Raw genomic sequence first — 17,160 nt, 5'->3', positions numbered from 1 at the left:
TGCCCTGCATTGGTGACACACTTTTGAGCACTATTGGGGGCAATGCTTTGGACCCACTTGTCTCTCTTGAAATTAAATCATTGGTAGCATTAGCTGATAATTTATTCTAAGCAACATCGATTGCTGAAAAGGACAACATTCCAGAAGGCTTATTTAAAATATAGTGTATTGTGTAATTCTTTTTATTTGTCTGTTGCACAATCTATTTGCTGATACTTGTTTCTCTCCCTCCCTCTCTCTCCCCTAGGCTATCAAACAAAGCTGCCCAAACTTACACTCATCCATCATCCTTGAGTTATTAAGAGAGTAGCTGCAGAACATTTACAAGTGCATAGGATGGATTGCTGGCTGCTTTTCAAGAACAGAGTCAGTACTACAAAAACTTTGCAAGATGGCAAATTTTCTCATGTTTCCTGTTCCTTGCTCTGCTGGAACCTGCTAGAAGGAATAGTTTCTTGAATTTAGGGTTACTAATCTAGATTGATGCCAAAGCTGTTACTCATTCATGTCTAGTACCAGATTTTAATTTTATCTGAATAAAATATTTCTTTTTTGGTAACTGTGTGTTAAAGAGGTATTGGGCTATATTAGAAGGAAGGAAGAAAGAGGTTGGAATAAATGCAGATATTGGAGGGCTAGTGTTATAAGACTTTCTCAAGGTTAGGCTTAGAAAAATCAATGCACAAAAGTAGAGGTTAAGAGATTTTAAGTGTCTCACATGAGGAGTGTAAGCAGATGGAGGTCAAATAGGTCATACTGCATGATGACTTCTTGGTAATTGTAAGAGAGAGGTTGGGATGGAATGGAATTGCCAAGTAATAATCTAAGACTCTGATCAGCAACTTAGGGTGTGCACAAAGGTGTCTACGCTGGTGCAGTACAATTTATTCCCAGAGCTGGAAGAGCTGGGAAACACAGTGCAAAGGCTGCATGCAGGCCACCACTGAACCAGCCACGATGTAGCCCTGAGTTCTGTGCCAGCTGAACATGATTATTCTGCCTTGCAGTCCCACTTAGCGTATCTGCACATTTGCTCTGCTATGTGGACTTGCCAAATCAACTCAGTGCTAGCTTGGAGATCTCTGCATCATGTTCTCTGCAATTTAAATGTACCCTTGAAACGTTAATGTGTTTGACTTCTAGAGGGGAGAATGCTTCCTGACTAGCTAGCATTGGTCTAATTAAGTGAGACTATTGAAAGACTAAAACTTGTCAGTCTGTACAGTGACTTTGCAGACAACAATATCTTGGTAGGCACTGACAAGCTGCTCCATCTGTATTCTGCTAAGTGAAAAACTCGAGGCTTTTCTTTGTTTGGTTGTGGTACTTGCAAATCCAGAGATCAGCAAACAGTTAAGAAGTTGTCCCCAAGAAGATGCAGTGGTCAGGAGCTGCTACTGGGCAGAGGACAGTGTGGGGAGAGGTTCTGGAGTCAGAGAATCAGCCATCACAGTCAGCCTTAGTGGGAGGCAGACAGACAAACTTATAGAGATAACTCTTTCCTTGTGGGGCCTTTTCCACTGTCTTGCCTTTGTTTTGAGAAGATTGGGCTCTGCTTTAGCAAGGCTGTTTGCTGATGGGACACCACTGGGCTGGTGGAGGCAGAAGGACTGAAGTTTAGTCAGGACTTTGAGGTAATTACATCTGACTGCAGGGAAGTGGAGACTGGAAGAGTCATGGGGCTCTGTGGCAGGGGACTTGGAAACTGGGAGGTTGGCACCAGGAGAGGAGGCATCTGATGGGATCAGGAATGTAATTTACACAATTACACAATTTATACTGACAAAATTTATAAACTTGTATTTTTAAATTCTTTTCAGTGCCAAAACAACTGGCCACAAGCTTTTGTTTATCATCCTCAGTAAATTTGGCGTGTCAGAGGGCATTTAGTATCAGGAAAAGTAGCATAGTTTTGCTTCTAAAACATGAGTAATTTTCAACAGCTTCACATTGTGAGTTGCCATGCAATAACAACACTGCTTGGTGACTCCACCCTGCTTGCACAGCAGTTATCTGGCTTTTACCACTCTACTTCATGTTGTGAAGGACCTCAGCAATCACAACACAGAACAGTGTTAAGGGACCATTTACCAAAGTTGTTGTTTGTGAAAAAATATCACAAATTGAGCCACAGTGACATGAAACAATGAGGATAAATTTCAGTGATAAATTGTTCTACATAGGAAGGAAGCTGAACTGTGTAGAAGAAAAAAGCTGAAAACCGATGGTTCCTCCCCCTATAGCTGCCCCTTTCTGCTCCCTTTTGTCATTTTGTTTCCTATCTTCTCTCTGACTTTTCTTCTTACTGTATATTGCTGTGATGTACATCACAGCTGATACCACCCAGCCTTGGCAATCCCTTGCCTTACCTTCTGGCTCTCCTCCTCCTCTTCCTCTCAGTGACTTTTATTTTCATCCACAGACCCCATCTCACTAATTTGGCTTCCCTCTCCATTCTGGTGTGGCATTCAACTCTACCTCAACTGTTTCAACAAAATCCCTGGTTATCAACCTGAAATTCATCAAGCACATTTTACTTCCCCTTGCTTAAAACTCCTTCAGTACAAGCTTTATCCTTTGCTTTACTATTTGGTTCTTCTATTACTCTCAGGCCATGAAATCCCTCAAAGCTTTCATAGTACTTGATCTAAGTCTTCAGCTGTTGTGGAGCTCCTGTGTTGCACTGATACCCTGAGTGCTGGCTATAACCCTGACCATAGCCTGAGGAAGAATGTGTCCACAAGTAGCACTGAACGTTCATAGACATTCACCCTGATTTTAGAGACAATTTCCAGTCTCTGGCTGGCACATCTGATTCAAAGAAAAATCAAGTACCGGTTGTCTACTTTCAAATTTGTCTTCTACATATTGTTTCGGTTTATCGCTAAGCAAAACATTCCTGTCTTTTTCTTTACAATACTCAGAAAGTAAACCTATTGTATTGGATTATTCTGCCCACTCTTTGATTCCTAGGGCAAATTATCTGCCCAAGAAGTCCAAGAAAATTCTGCTCCATTTAAGCCCCCTACGTTAGCACCAGCTCAGGGACCAGCTTCTTAGACTTCACTTTTTTGCACTCTTCCCTTGTCAGCTTCTTTGTCAGTCAGTTTCATGCTATCATCACCCACACAGCAACTAGTGGCAAGGTCACTGTAAAATTTATACAACTGCTTTCTTAAAAATTACTCCTTATGCTTGCCTCAAAAGCAGTTCCATGTACCAGTGCCTAGAAAGGCTGTGAAGCTTATTTTTTTCAGGACAATACATGCCAGGCCAGAAGAGACCATCACATTTTGTTTTGTCCTTTGAAATTCTTGGTATATCAAAAGGATCTTATTCTGATGCTGTTTTCTGATTTTTTTTTTTAAATTTACATTCTCCCTCTAGTTCTTCTCATCTTCCCCTTCCCTGTGAGGTCCAGAAACATCATTGTTTTCCATATGGGCCAAATTATGCCTAGAGTCAGGAGGTGTGGTGGATGCTAATCTGGGTCACACAACTTTCACTCAATTATCTAGGCCACTCAGTCTTGACTCATTTCAGGTAATGAGTTCAAGATAAATCTCTAAGCCATTGAGAAGACAATATAACTAGCTGATGTCTTGTTTTCTCTGTGAACAGAATTCCTAGGAGCGTTGATTTCCAAGCTGATATTAGTGGGTTTGGGTTTTTTTTCCATTATCTCATAGACTAGAGCAGTCCCTTTCCATGCCATACCAAGAATGATTGCAGGCATTTCCTACAGATTGACCATTGACATTAAATAAATGCATCAGGCCTCTGTAAGAAACAGAGTATACCATTCTTCAAGGCAAAACATCTCACTTGACATCTTGGCTGGAATTAAAAATCCTGTTGTACGATGCTAAAAACTTCAACCACCTTCTACTGAGAGCTGTTTAGGAGAAAACAAAGTTCTAATTTTCATTCTCCCTTCCTTGTTTCTAAGGTGAATTTAACTCTGTCAGAGGGAGCAAAACTGAGAACATAATACAAAAATTACCTGGTATGTTTTCTGAGAGTGTGTAACCCATCTTGCTGTCTATCTTTGGAGGACAGAATCCGTCCTTGGTTGATTTGTACAGGTTACCATCAGAGCTGTAAGCTCACAAAGCTTTCCTGCCACTATGAAAATAAGCACATTAAAGTCACAAAACACTTGAATGGAAAAACATAAATCTTGATTTGCTGTCATCAGTCCCTTGAAGTGCCTGATGCTGGCAGAACAGGTCTTTTAAAACTGTAGGCCCGTTGCTTAGCTCGTGTAAATCAGCATAAGATGTTGTGAAGAGGAAAAACTTTGGTACTGCTTAAAGGTTGTTTTAAAGAGATCAGTGAGTAACTAAATACTCAACATGCCCACTGGGATGGGTATGAAACAAAGAGTCTAATTTGCAGAGAAGAAGATTTAAATTGTATATGAAAAAAAGATTATCTAGTAGCTAAGCAAGAGGCAGGCTGTGTTGCTAATCTCCTTCACTGGGGGTTCATAAGAACTGATTAGACCAACATCTGTCACACATGGATTCTGGATTCTGCTCCAGTGGAGAGGCTGAACTGCGTGTGCTCTGGAGATTTCTTTAGTGCTTGCAAAGCATGAAGAAGTGGGCCTCAGCATTGAAACAGTTATGGATTAGCAAAACACCTTTGTCTCCTTGCTTCTCATTCAAGACAGACCACAAGATTTACAGATTGGTTCAATCCCATGTGTTAATCCCTCTGTTATTCAGCCTGCACTTAATTTCTGAGCACAGCTAAAAGAAGAGACAGGCAGTGCATGTAAATTGTTCTAGCCAATCCACTAGCAAATGTTAAGTCAATCCAGTAAAATTTTAATACTCCTTTTTATGCTAAAGTGAGCTATAACTGCTATTTAACTTTGTAGTTAACTAGTTACATAAGTATCTAGTTATTACTGTAGAACTATAAACATATAGTTATAAAATTGTATATGGTAGTTACTTATTAAATAGCTGTAACAGTTACATGGTTTTTATTCAGTAGGTGTTTTACAGAGTCAAAGTAATGGAAAAAGTTCCATTTGCTTCAATGGAAAATGTGTCAGAATTAAAACGAGAATATTAGTGTATTTTGACAATTGGTGGTAGGCACAGCAGAGCCATAGTGGTAACATATAACTGTAATTCACAGTGTGTACTCTTCCAGCAGAATTTGCTAAGCATGTTACAGTAAAAAAATTATATTCTTCCATCTTAGTCTACCATTTGACATTTGTTCTAAGAAGTTATGAGAATTTTAGTAATGCATTTTAGTAGATCTTAGTCTCTTCTATGGGATTCTCTGTCCTGGCTTGCCACTCTCCTGCTTTGTGTGCAGTTTAAGGATTTATATGAGAAGAGGGATAGGACAACTGTACTTGGAGATGGGCATTTTAATTTCTTCAGAAGCCTGTGTTGTTCAGGCCACTGAAGTGAAATTGTTTTGAGGCAGAAAAATGCTTTCTAGCGCAGTTACAGCTAGTTCAAGGGTTTTCTCAGATAGTGTCTGTGGGATGGGTTGTGCGTGTGTCTGTAGCCTCAGGAGCATTTCTCAAGGCTAAGCCCCAAGGCTTAGGCACACCACACTTTGTGCACAAGGGAAAGAGAGGGCCAGATCCCTTGTGAAGCCTAGAAGGAGGTCTCCCACTGATCTACTGATGATCAAGGCCAGGTATGAGTACCAACACACAGGTTAAACCAATGTGTGTGTGTACGACAGACATAGGAAGTCCAGTGAGTGGAAAATAGTGCCCATCATAAACACACAGAAAACATAAAGTAGCTTCCCGGGTCAGTATGAAAGCCCTTTTTTTGAGGTTTTTAAAAGTATTGCCTTGGTAGTTGACCCTGACGCTTCTCTGCTAGATGGTTATACCACCATCTGTGCACCATAAATAGCTAGACCAGTTAACATTCAATTACCTGCTGGTGTTTTGGGGCATTATTCTACTGGACAGCAGAGCCAGCTGGGGATCAGCAGTGCTTATGGGTTTAGGAGAAATGTCCCACAGGCACAGATCCTCTGTTCACAGAGCCAGCTCTGCTCTGGCAGAGGGCTCTCTGCAGTTGTGTTGACGAGTCTGAGGACAAAATTAAGTAGCACACCCAAGTGAGCTTACCAGCATTAAATGAGGCAGTCGTGTTCCTCCCTCCTTCCGATTTCTCCACTGTCCTAGTCTTTCCCACAGTCTTCTTTTTCACCCTGCTAATAATAAAGCCTTTATGTTAAGGAACCACACTTGATTCCAGTGGGCTACCAGCAGAGCCCCCTGGGGTCCCTATTGCTTTCCCAAGACCAGGACTGCAGAGCAGGTACACTCATGTCTGGCACCACTGGTATTAAGCCAAAGATGGTAAATCCAGCCAGATCATTGAGCCCTGGAAAGAAAAACATAACTTGCTTTGTAGTGGGATAATTAGGCTTGTTATTTCTGGCCATGTGCCAGTGTTGTTAGTGGTGTGTTGTCTCTGGGTAACCCTGTCTGGATGTCCCTGTGTCAACCCCTCCAGTACCTGTATGATTGGGTTCTTGCTATTCTCTGTAGTGTTCCAGCCCTTCTGTTTCATCCTGAAGGTTCTTTGAATTGTGCCACTTGTCATTATTGGAAAATGTGCTATTACAAAAGAGGGAAACTCAGTCTTTACTCCGTTTTTGTAACTTCTAATTGGCATCTCATAGGGTAGAGTACAGAAGACTGTCATCTCCTGGCCTTCAATAGTAAAAAAGTACTACTACTCGTGGTACATTTTGTACCGTAAAGAGCTCATCACTGAGAAAGAAAAGGAAAAGCACATGGAGATTAAGGATGTTTTTTTCCAATGGGATCCTAAAATAGGAAAGTGTGAAGTAGGAGTCTGGGTGTAATTTTCATTTAAATGAATTTGTTTTCTGATTTTTTTTTTAGTCAAAATGTCTCCAAAGCAATATCAGTTTTGTCAAGAAGAGTGAGAGACAAAGTAATTGAAAAAGTAGGCACACATGTTCTGTGACAAGGGAATTAGATTATTTCCTAGACTAAGGTTCTGACTCATTCCCTGCTTTGCTGTAATGCAAGTATCAGGGATGGAAGGATTTGTGAGTCCCACAAAAGAAACTTGGATGGAGATACAGGAAGAGCAATGCCACATATGCCTTCCAAAGTGGAAAACCAAGAGGTTTAGTCTGCAAACAGATGTCTCAGCACATTTCTGACAGAAGAGTAAGTTGAAATACATTATTTCAATCTCTGAAGAACAAAATCAAAAATAATTTTAATACTTAAATATGGTCACAAATAACTTAGATGGCACATTTGGTCCATGCTGCTTTTGTCATGAGATTGTAGTAATGCTCTATTGGAGGAAGTGGAAAATAGTGAAAAAGGAATTATAGCACATGGTGTGTATGGCAGAAGGCAGAAGCAGAGCTGTCGAGAAATTTGGGGGTCAGACGCTGGTAGAGGCTGGGGCTTTTTTCTCAGTCTAGACCTGAAGTTATTTCTATTAGTTACAGGGATCTGTCAGTCCCTGAGGGTCCCTCTGAAGCAGTCTGTGGGTCTTGTGGGCTACTTTAGCAATTGGAGTCCTTTAGCCAGGACCACCTCTGGTCATACCACCAGAATGTCCTGCCATGCCCAGGCAGGTCAGTCTACTGGGGAGCTGTATGCAGGGAAAATGCCCACTGAAAAAAGTGTATGGAGAGGCCAGGCAGAGGGCAGGATGGCAGGAAAGAAAGGATAGTAACTGAGAGGGTTTGTTAGGAGAGAGAAGAAGTGGATTACAGAGCATTTGAGATGGTGGCACAATGCCCAAAATGTGATTGAAGCAGAGCTCTGGATGCAAGCAGTGAAGTCCAAATCTGTAGGTGTGTAAACTGGCTGTGTCACAGGGCATGTCAGGTGGCCATCTGTCTCCAAATCAGAAATCCAAGTAGACTCTGTGCATCTGCTCCCAAAGGTTGGGGCTGCTTGTGCTCACAAGGAGGTCCTGACATGGCCTGGGCACCTCCAGCTCTGCTTCACTGCTTGGCCAGAAGCACCACAGCCCACGTGGCTTTGTGTCCCGGTGCTGGGAAGGGCAGGATACAGGAAGCTGGCTGCTCTCAGCCCCACTCCCTCAGGGCCCATCCCATCCCCTGTTCCCAGAGCACACCTAACGCCCACGGATGGCATTTGGCTGCCTGCAGAGCACAGCAAGGGCCAAGCTCTCTGAAAACAGGCCCTGGCTATGATAGAGGAGGTAGTGGGGATGGCACAACCATGTGGGTTTTTTTTAGTTAATGCCACATGGTGGTTAAGAGTGCCTGCCCAGGGGAACCTCAGTATTAGGTCTTCCTCAGCCTGGAGAAGCTCAAGTGTACATTTCCCAAGAGAGCAGCCTAATAAGCAGCCTATCTCTGGGAGGGGAGGAAACTTGGAACTTGCTGAAGCTGGATCTTGGCAGAATAAATTATACATGAATCAAAGGGCCAGGAAGGGAGCAGCCAGGGGCAGTGTGACTGCAGCTCGGGGGCTACAGCAGAGCTGGGAATAATAAAGCCTGGCATATCCCCATCTTCATGGCTGTTTCTCCATCTGAGCCCATGCAAAAGACGGTCCATAATCATATATGAAGATTGGAGACTTTATTTCTTGGAAGGAGACATTAACCTTTCACCATAGGCCCAGGCTCCTTCATGTCCCTGAGCCTTTCTTGAGAACCCGTATTTCTCAATGGATACCCTGTACTTGTTTGGACCCACTGAGGTCACTAAGGATAGCCATTTCTTGGACAAGTGCTTTAGGCAGCAGGATATCATATAGTACTTGGGTACTGGCATCACCACTGTCATGAGTTTAAAAAAAAACCTGCTCTTCTTGCTTTTTCCTTTTTGAGGACATTGTTACAGGATTTTTATTTGGGAGAGACTTCTTGGGGATGGGTTCTAAATAAACAAATTTTCCTAACTGCATTTCTCTATGAGCAGCCTAGGCCCTGGACAGGGGTCCACAGAAACACAGGACAATATAGGTCAGAAGAGACTTCTGAGTGTCATCCAATCCAACCTCTTCCTCAAACGATTATCAAGTATAGCAAGTTTCTCAGGGCCGCATGAAGCTGAGCTTTGAATATCTGCAAGAATTGAGACTCCACTACTTCATTGGGAAATCTCTTCTAGTGTTGGATTAGTCTCACTGTAAACATTTTTGTCCTCATCTAGACAGAATTTCCTTTGCTGCAACTTGTGATGATTGCCATTGTCCTTCCACTGTGTACCTCTGAGGCAGGTCTGGAACTGCCCTACCTTAGGTAGCTGATGGCAGGAATTAGGTGTCTCCTTGCCAGGGTTTTGCACTGACATCACTCCCTGCTCAGTATTGCCATTTGGAGGTGCCTCATCTTCCCTGCACACTGTGGTTTGCTAGCTAGCACAGCATCCTGCTGGTGGTCTGGGGGAGCAACTGTCTAAGTCTGTGTTGGGTTTGGCACTGCTGTGGCCTAATTATATAATATGCTGTAGAATTTTCATGTATGCTCTGTATTCTCTTGCAGTTTCTTCAATTCCTGTTTAAATTTGCAACATTGCTTGAGTAAAGAATCATATGGAGTGTGACCAGCTATTATTTTTAATTGAAAGAAGCAGATGGTGTGGAACAATTAAAAGTCATTCTCAACACCATAAATGTTTCCAAATATAAGCAGATACTCAGGAATGAATGTACAGGAAAAGAGAATCTGTTTATTATGTTATCACTTTATACAGCTAAACCATTTCTTTTGTGCTTTGTTTACACTGAGATATGGGTCCTTTGTAGGTAGCAGTTGTACACCAGCTGTGTGTATATTTCCCTCTATAAAGATTACAGAAGGAACACACAGGCTGCTATGTGGAAAAGGAGTTTCTCCTATAAAGTAAAGATACAAAAGATGTGCTTGGACATTGTCTGTCTGTGATCCATGCAGAGATTCCTCATCAAATGTAAATGTGATCAGTCAGCTCCAGTGCCTCTGAATGGGTTACCTGGTCATTTAGTAAATGAACTGTGGTTTCAGGAGTGCCTCAGGCTGGTGTAGGCTGGTCCAGAAAGGTCTTGACTGAGCCTGAGCTAACAAACCCCAGTAAATTCATGTCTGCTCTTTGTTACCACAGAAGTGGTGTTATACAAGAGCAGCTATCGAGGGCTAACTGCATCACCTGGGACCAGCCAATGTAAGAATTCGTCAGCCTCCTGCTTCTGGGCTGGAGAGATCTGCAGTGGGTTGGGCTGCCTTTGAACTTTTCAGCTTGTCATTTGCACACTGTTATGTCTGAGGTAAAAATCCCTTTCCTTTAAAATAGTTTAGTCCTTTTCCATTAAACTTCCTATTTAAAGTAACTCATGATTAGACATCTCTGTGACATGGATAGTGGAAGGTTGACTGTATGGGCTTTTTCTTCTTATCTCTTACGCTTTATTTGTTAAAATAAGCTGGAAACCAGAAGAAAATTCCAGGGAATGTGCCTCTTTTAAATGGGGAACTACGGCTTGGTGGAAGTAGCAGCAAATAATTCACTTAAAGATAGTGGAGCTGCTCATGAGAGGAATAATTTGAGAGTGGGAGCCTAATGTGATTGTGGACCTTGTCCTACCAGACACACACTGTGGAGGTCCAGACAGAAACTGGCATATCTCACATCTCAGCTGCTGTGGAGTTTTCCAGTTGTCCCACAGCTCAGCAGAGCTTCGCCTACTGCAGAGTACTCAACCAGAGTACACCTCTCCTCCCCTTAGCTGCAAGGTTAAAAGCCAGTTTCTCTGCCAGGTGAGTCTGCCAATGCTTACTCCCAAATGATTTTTATCACCAGTTTCTTATAATTTGAAGAACAAGATATATTTGGTATGATATAAAAACCAAAATGAAAATCACAAAGGAACAGAGATTATGAGGAATATAAAAATTACCAGACCAAAACCCCCATACCTTATACATACACAAGGCTGGGAGTTAGAAACTGGTGGTGAAAGCACAACAATGCAGTCCTCTTGACAGCAAATCCTTCAATAACGTGTAGTGCTTCTACACTGTAGGGCTTCATTTCTGGTCTGTTTCTTTCTTCCTCTATTTTACATGGGCTAATTTGCTAGTGTTTGCTTTAAGAGTTTTCTGCAGGCTTTATCAGCAGTGGATTAAAAACCAGATTACATGGCATGCAGCATTTGCTCCCTTCTTGTGGTATCCAGTGGCTGCTCTATGTTAACAAGACCAATGTAACTACAATAACTTACAATATATACAAGCAATCTTTTTTCAGACTTGCTGTCTGAGGTAATTCAGCACTAAAAGATGTCTCTAAGAGTGTCAAAGTCTCTAATACTGTCTTTTCTTTGTGAGACAATTGTATAATTCCTTATTAATTCCAACCCCATATTAATATAACACACAATTACAAATGCTCTTACCTGACGCACCATGCTGAATGTGTGTAATGTTAAATTAGCCTTTGTGGTGCTTAGAGCTGTTGCTTGGGCCTATGTGGTTCCCTGGAGACACCAGCCCTGCTGTTAGAGTCAGTGCTACTCCAGCACAGGATCTGACAACAGAACCTGCTGTCACCCCTCCTTGTCTCTGACCACCTGCACTTGTGCTGGTGACCCAGAAGCCTAAAGCCTTTGCCAGATGTTCTTAGTAACTCCACAAGACTGGCCACGCACATTCATTTACTGACCTCAAGAACTTCCTAGGAAAACTACCTCAGGAAACCAGAATGAAATACAGGACAGGCAAATACCTTATAGGCAGTAAGAGCAAAGCTGTGCCTGCTTTGTTTTAGAGAATCGATTCTTAATGTAGTATTTGCAGAAGTTATTCTGCTATTTGTTTCTAAATTAAACTGTCACCTGTGTGATGTCTTGGGTTTTAGCTTTTATGTTTTTCTGATTCTGTGCTGCTTTAGTGTGTAGTTCTGAGCTTCATCAGCTTTCTGTACCAATACACAGTTATTTTCTCAGGAAATAAGTGTTGAATACAATTCAAATATCAGTTTAAGGAAACAAAGACTCTTAAAAAGGAATTGGATATACAAAGTAAAATGTTGTAAGGCCACATTCTTTCTAAGGGTAACATCTAGGCTGCTGATGATACATCAGGTTAGGAAAATAATCAGCCACATCTCCAAGGAATGTTCCCTTCTTCTTCATTTGTATAATACTTTTCAGCCTACATGTAAAGACAAGATTTAATTCTTTAAGTCCAGAAGACCAGCTGAGCAACCTTACTTCTTTCATTTCATTTTTTAAGTCACAAAGCCAGAGGACCATGGCTTTGTTTTATACTTTGCTACAGGACAAGGAGAACTTTCGTGGACTTGATTTTTGAGACAATCAGTTTCAAGTAATATGTGTTGAAAGTTGTGGTGAAACATCCCCAGATACTTTCTTTGTGTACAGACAGACCCCTGCCATTTCAAAATCAGTATACCTTGAGCCAAAGGGCTGGGGTACCTGTTAAAGCAGTAATATATTTTGTTTTACCTGGACTTCCTTAAAAACAATGGGAAATCATAAATATATTTCAAGGGCTAATTTTGTATCTCCTTGGGGACTCCTCCTCAAGCATTTTTTTCCAGATCTGAATGATGATCTAACAATTCTTAATGGCCCTGTAGCACCTTCTCTTCCTCCCTCCCCCACCCTCCAAATATTTAGATTGCTGCCAAGCTCTGTTTTGTTTTCACTGAGTGCATTACTCCTCAAATTTCCTTAATGCGACCCATGGCACTTGCTAATTTACCTCACCTGCTCCTTTGAATTCAGCCAGGAAATCTGCCCTGCTCTTCTCTCGGCAGCTTTTGCCTCTGCTGCAGAGGGTTGTGGCTGCTCAGGAGCAGTTGCTGAGCTGCCATAAATTAGAGGTAGGTGTACTAGGGGAAATTGAATTGGATCCTGGTTTCCTCCAAACCTGAGTTGTGCAGGAGCCTCATGTGCTGCTGAGCTACCCCTGAAGCAAGAGGAATAACTAACTACCATGAGAAAGCAAGGGCAGAAATCTGAGAGTGGAAACCACCAATGCTGTCCCAAACTAAGCCATCATTACTAATGAATCACACGTGTTTAATGATGTTCATTTGAAAAAAAAAAAAAAAAAAAAAAAGTAAAATGCTAGGTGTTCAGAGGCAATAAGGAGGAAAAGTTTAAAGAAATTATGCAGGAGTTAGGGAAACAGTTACATTACTGCTCATGTAAAAGCTGGAACCACAGCTCTAGTTAGAAATGGATGAAAGATGTTTTAAAATAGTTTTGTAAGACACAAAAGAAACTATTTATGGTATTTATTTTCTTTTTTCAACTTTGAAAAATTTGGCTCAATATTAGTTTTTCTCTTTTAGTTTCTTCTTTTTCCAGTCAGAAAGTAATTGCGGGCATGTTATTTTCTTCCCTCTCACAACAAGCAAATGTACAGTTTTCTCTATTCTGTACTCCAGAACTTCAGTCATTTGAGAAGGTAAGGATCAGGTTTTTGGGTTTTGTTTTTGTTTCTCCTCCCCATCCTTGAATTTTGAAATAAAGTTTTCTATCTACTTACTGAGACTTTGTGGGGTAAATTATGAACTTTGAACATCATCTGGGACAGCCATATGCTGCAATAACAAGGTATAGTGTGAAGTTACTGCAGTGTATGAAGTAGTATTTGGAATATCACATGGACTTACATTTCCAAAAATGTAATATTAACCCCTAGATTAAGTCAGTATAATTCCTTCCCATGACTTCCAGAAAGCTTTGGATAGCTCAAAATATTCACTTAATTATGTAATTTAAATGTAACTGAAAACAAAGAGGGGAGGGGCAAAAAACCTCCAAAACTTCAACATAAGGAGAGGAAACAGAAGCAAACTCCAGTTACAACAACATGCCTATTTTCATCCTCACCTTTCCTCATTGTTCTCACCTTGGCTGTCATAGACACAGCTGTAGCAATGATGCAAAATTTTGTTTCTGACTTTTGAAGTTAGTCTAATATTCTGCCTTACAAGATAACATCCTCAGACTCCTGTATCTGTACTTCCTGAGAAATTTGTGGATTTGAATATGAGGGAGTCAATAGCCTGAGAAAGACTGGGCTGTTAGTGAGTCAGGAGTCTCTTTCTCAATATTTCCAGTCTAACCTGAAATGGATGGGACCAGAAATTGCAGAGGGAAGCCTACTCCTAAGGAATTTCTAGAGAGAATTTGCGAATGGAGTTTAACTCATAGAACACTGAAAAATTACCCTTTTCCTGTGCGTGCTTTGTCTAGAAGCCTTTTAGAAATATCTGTTAGCATTTTAAATCTTACTGCTGCTATTCCTTGTGAGCTCCTTGTGTTTCTCTTCTTCAAAAATTCACACTCTTCTTGCATTTAGTATTAGAGACTTTTCTGTCCTATTCTTGTTCTTGTCCCTTCTGGCAGCAAGCAGAGTTTTGCACTGGTTTGAGGAGGAGGAGGTACTGCTGCTCCTTCCCAAGCAGCCCTGGTCTCACATGACCTGGAATGCCGTGGGATTAGCCAACACTCCTCAACTGATTTAATATCAACTGAGCAGCATTTCCTTAAACAGTCCTGGTATTCCAGAAATCTTTGCACTCAGTTTTTGTCTCACCAAAATTTGCCAAAGAAACGGTGGCCTGAACTCAAACCCCAGGAATTCAATACCTGCACCGATGTGAGCCAGTTCTCATCTTGTGGCGGAATAATGTTTGTATCTTGTACTGTTTATTCACACCCATTGTGAATAAACAGTAATTCCCACTTGTTTGATGGGAAGAGCTTTTGTGATAAGAAAGAAGAGTAGTTCAAGAAGAAAAATAACTAATCGAAATAATCCATGGGAAGAGAGCTCACAGTTGGTCTTGCAGCAGTAGGAGATATTCCTGTTTTTCTCTAGAGATTAGCATCAGCCTCAGGCAAAGTCCATTTTCCTTTGTCTTACAAATACTAGTTGACTATAACATTGTACCTGTTGTGAAGCTTTAAGGCACCTGTGGCACAATAGTTAAAGCAGCTCACTGGAAGCCTGGGGATGGTGACTGCACTCAAAATTCAGGGGGAGTCTGCATAAGAAACAGCATCGACCTTTTTGGCAGCCCATACTGATCTGTGGCTGGGCTGCATCAGCTGGGATTTCTTCATTTTATCAGGGGCAAAATACTGGGAATCATGGCAGGACTAGGTGCTGTGGTTGTCTAGGAGGTTTTCTTTACCTCCGTAATGGAAAAGACATATTTTCTTGCAGTTGTCTGAATTCTCAGCAATAAGGGAAAGCTGAGAAGATGTACATTGTTTTGGTGCCTCATAGGCTGCAGAGCAATGAAAAGTAACCTCTTTGTCAAAGACAGGGAGTCACAGTGCTTCCATGAGAGCTTGTCCAGCATTGAAAGAACTGAGACTATGTGAGGAATTAATTGAGACAGGAGAAGCAAGATTGCCCCAAAATGCTGTTCTCAATAAGGACATCCTCACTGCTCTGCATAGCTTTCTACATACATTAGGTTTGAATCTTTTCTACTGAAATGTGTCAAGTGCAAAATTGTTCTAATAGGAGAAAAATTTATCCTATTCTGTGGATTCTATTGGTCTGCATAAAGAAAAACCTGAGGGCATGGCATAAAATTGTGGAAGTCAGTAATGACAAATCTGTTTTCCTGTTCAGTGTTTTCAAAAAGTGTTTATAAGGACAGATGGTGGGCAGCAGCAGAACATGTTCAGTTTTATCAAGACATTTGGCTAACAAGCACAGACTGAAATGAATTTCTTTCCATCTCAACTTAATAATTTTAATTAGAGGCAAAAGGTGTGGTAGGCTCATTGTCTGGAGGCGTATGTGCAATATTGTCTTGGTTGGGCAGGACTGGGTGGGAGAGAATATCACTGCCTCTAATGAAGGGTGGTGCATATCTGTGCGATCTCAGGGTTTCTTTATTGTCTGGTAATCTAAAAAATGCAAATTCAAAATGTGCTCTTGCACAACATACACAGCAATACACTGAGGCTATGCTTTCAGTTAGTCAGAGAACAAAAATGGCTACAAAATGTGTGCAAGATATACTGTGCCACTGCAGAAGAAAGGCTTTTTAGCAAATGGTGGGACATACATTTATTAGCTCGAGGGAAAGTTTTCAAAGCTACCAATGTAACTTAGTGGTCTCTGGAACTCATTCACTATCCAAATGCTTTTGAAAATCTTACTTATTAACAAGTAATTTTGAACTTCATATAGAGAAGATTCTCTGTAAGAACATCAAAGTGTTCTGGAAGTGGTTATTAGGGATCATATGCTCTAACTGAGTCTAATGGTGTTCATTTACCCTCCTTATCTTTGGCCATATTCTAGCTTTTTTGTAAAGTTGCTTGCAGAGATGATGTGCATTTTGTCCTTTACCAGCTCTCCAAGCTCCAACCCAGGAACTGCTTCCCCTGCTTCTGGGTGCTGCAGTGGGAGGCATACCAGTATTGGGCTGGTCCCAAAAGGAAGCACTGAAATGAGATTCGTGACCTGGGCAGCCCTGGCATGACATTCCTGTGCATCCCCTTTCTCAGTACGGGTTATGGAAATAATCAAAATGCCCTCATCTCACAAACATCCTTTTGTTAAGACCTGTGTGCTTCTAAGATTTTCTGTGAGAAGCTGTCTTCTTGCTTTGTCATCATAGTCCTCATTTAAATATCTGTCTGATATATCTGCTACAAAGAAAGGTCATAGTTTTTATTCAGAGTACCTTCTTCTAACTGTATTCTGGGTTCTGCCCCTCTACTCCACTCTCATGAGAATCTGCCCAAAGTACAGTGTTCAGGCCTGGGGACCCCAACATAAGAAAAAATGGACGTCTGGAAGAGGGCCATGAAGATGATGAGAAAGATAGGCCAGTTCTCCTAAGAGGAAAGACTGAGAGCTGGGCTTGTTCAGCCTGGAGAAGAGAAGGCTCCAGGGAGACTTTGCAGCAGCCTCAGGGCACTTAGAGGGTGCCTACATGAAGGCTGGAGAGGGGCTTTATACAAGGGCAAGAAGTGATAGAACAAGGGGGAAGGCCTTTGAACTGAGAGTAGGTTTAGATTAGATATTAGGAAGAAATTCTTCGCTATGAGGGTGAGGTACTCAGGTTGGCCAGAGAAGCTGTGGATGTCCCATCCCTGGAAATGTTCAAGGTGGGGTTGATGGGGGTCTCTGAGCACCCTGGTCTAGTGGA

The sequence above is a fragment of the Pyrgilauda ruficollis genome, unplaced genomic scaffold, assembly GCF_017590135.1.
Source record: "Pyrgilauda ruficollis isolate IOZ18807 unplaced genomic scaffold, ASM1759013v1 scaffold1, whole genome shotgun sequence".
Lineage (NCBI taxonomy): Eukaryota > Metazoa > Chordata > Aves > Passeriformes > Passeridae > Pyrgilauda > Pyrgilauda ruficollis.
This window is presented reverse-complemented; position numbering follows the sequence as displayed.